We start from the raw sequence: 2,144 nt of genomic DNA, 5'->3' as shown, positions 1-2,144 counted from the left end.
AGAGACGGGGTTTCACCATGTTGACCAGGATGGTCTCGATCTCTTGACCTCGTGATCCACCCGCCTCGGCCTCCCAAAGTGCTGGGATTACAGGCTTGAGCCACCGCGCCCGGCGATCCATATCTTTTATTGCCCCAAATGCCACACAATTTTTATTACTTTTCCTATGTTGGAAGTCTTGAAATCCAACAGAGTGATCCCAGACACTTTATTTTTGTTTTTTGGTAACTTTCATGGATCCAATCACCGCTAGTCTTGGATCCCCCACCGAAATCCCAGTTCCCGAACTGCTAAGCTGCAGGAGACTCCCTAGCAGGATCATAAACCGTTTTCAACTTGGTAAATGGAAAACGGTTTGGTTTCCAACACAAGTGGCCCACACAACTCTGTGCTTTTTCACCTTAAAATGGCGCAGGCCCCGCCCCAGCCCCAGCCCCGCCCTCAGCCCCGCCCACCCAAGACGGCCCCGCCCACCCAACCCTGCCCCCGGGCTGCCCGGGCTCTTCGCGCACGCGCAGTTTTCTGCAGTCCCAGAAACTGATCGTGTTGGGGGAAGGTGACGGCGCCGAGCGTGAGTGTCCCTCTGTGCAGATTAAACCTGCGCACCTTGTTTCCCATGTCCGCAGCCGGTCCCCGGGGGCGCTGCGGGCCTTAAGACCCCCGCACCGCGCCCTCCACCCCAGGTGAATACAGGCCTCGCGGTGTGGGTCCCGAGTCGCTTCCCGTTGGGTTGAAGTAGCTCGGAGGCTGCTCCCTCTCCCCGGCCTTTAGCGTCTTCCTCCCGCTTAAAACCCTTTCCCACGCCGGGCGTGGTGGCTCACGCCTGTAATACTAGCACTTTGGGAGGCTGAGGCGGGCGGATCACCTGAGGTCAGGAGTTCAAGACCAGCCTAACCAATATGGTGAAACCGCTTCTTAAAAAAAAAAAAAACCCTTGCCCGTCCCCTCCTCCCGCCACGCACTTTTTAAAGTTCTCACCCTCGCGGTGGATTCCCGCCCTGGGCGACCCCCAGCCTCGCCCCAGTGGGGCCTTGGAGGGCAGCGCGCAGCGCCGGTCCCGGGGAGGCGCGTCCTCTGCCTGGTCCTGGGCTCCTGCAGACCCCACCCCTATCCGATGGCGCCGTCGCCCCCCACCTCCCTCCTCCTCAAGCCGGGGCCTGCCCTGTGACACCGGTATCCTGGCCTGCCCAGCTCCACCCCCTGGAAAATGCGCCCCTCCAGGATGCAGGCGTCTTACTCCAAACCCTCCTGTGAATGTGTGGGCCGAGGGGATCGGCAGACAGAGAGGGACTGTCGGAGTCCAGAAGGGCAACAGGGAATCCTAAGAATCAGGGGCACATGGTTTTCATTAGGGAGGGTTTGCTGTGGGGGGTGTCTATGGGCGGGTGCCACTCAAGAGGGAATGGTGATCAGGGTCCCAGAGTTAGAGATTTTTCCAAGAATCAGAGTGAAATACAGTACACTGACCCGCAGCCCGAAGCCTTACGCTGGGACTGCCCTTAGGAACATGAAGCTGCCACTTTCCTGCGGCCAGGCCAGTGGCCTCTCCCTGTTTATTCTAAGATAGCAGAGGCCCAGAGTCACAAGGCAGCTGGGGAGCTGAGGGGCGAGGTCCTTGAAACCCACTGTGGAACACGGATGTTTCTCCAGTGCAGAGGGGTCGCTGGGCTCTGGGAAGGGAGTTTGAGGATTCCAGCCCTGGTCATGGCGGGCGGACTCAGGAACTGGAGAAAGGAAGAGCTGTGTTCATCCCGGCAGGGCGCCCCTCTGCTCAGGAATGTGCAGTAGAGTGAGGTGAGCTACTGGAGTCCCATTGAGGGAAAGGAGTTTTTCTGTCCACCCAACACACGTCTCACCCTATGCACACACTTCTGCCTTTCCCCGTCGTCTTCTCTAACACGGCAAGGAGTGCTTCCCCAGGTGGGTGGCTGAGGGAGAGGAGGGGTTGGTCTGTGTCTCTTCTTCATCCCCTCCCTCAAGTCCTCTGCCTTCCTTTCTGCTGCTCTCTCTGTTCAGTTCTCACTTCCTGCAGTCCTACTGTCTGTTTGTCCCACACAAGACCCAGGGATTTGGGTCTGTGAATAATATTCAAGCCAGTATCATTGCCAAGTGAGAAATCTCAGACCCCAGGACCTTTTCTCCAT

General features: G+C 58.1%; 3 protein-coding genes across 6 annotated transcripts in view; 2 read left to right on the top strand and 1 right to left on the bottom strand.

Moving 5' to 3' along the window:
• The window catches only part of LOC119469431 (zinc finger protein 160-like), a 609,418-nt gene that overhangs the window by 57,598 nt on the left and 549,676 nt on the right, over window positions 1-2,144 (bottom strand). The gene's annotated exons all lie outside the window — the stretch shown is intronic.
• LOC108295642 (zinc finger protein 160) overlaps window positions 1-2,144 on the top strand; it is a 97,648-nt gene that overhangs the window by 31,357 nt on the left and 64,147 nt on the right. The window lies entirely within an intron of this gene.
• Window positions 516-2,144, top strand: part of ZNF415 (zinc finger protein 415) — a 24,273-nt gene continuing 22,644 nt past the window's right edge. Inside the window, exon 1 of one of the 2 annotated variants that reach the window (XM_017517941.2) lies at window positions 516-571. The gene's annotated coding sequence lies outside the window, so the exon portion shown is untranslated. Of the gene's footprint in view, window positions 684-2,144 lie in introns of both variants that reach the window. The other variant, XM_017517942.2, reaches the window with a different exon arrangement.

This window comes from Cebus imitator, unplaced genomic scaffold, assembly GCF_001604975.1.
Source record: "Cebus imitator isolate Cc_AM_T3 unplaced genomic scaffold, Cebus_imitator-1.0 Scaffold654, whole genome shotgun sequence".
In the NCBI taxonomy this organism is placed as follows: Eukaryota; Metazoa; Chordata; class Mammalia; order Primates; family Cebidae; genus Cebus; species Cebus imitator.
The sequence above is the reverse complement of the archived record's forward strand: the minus strand, read 5'-3'. Positions and strand labels throughout refer to the sequence as shown.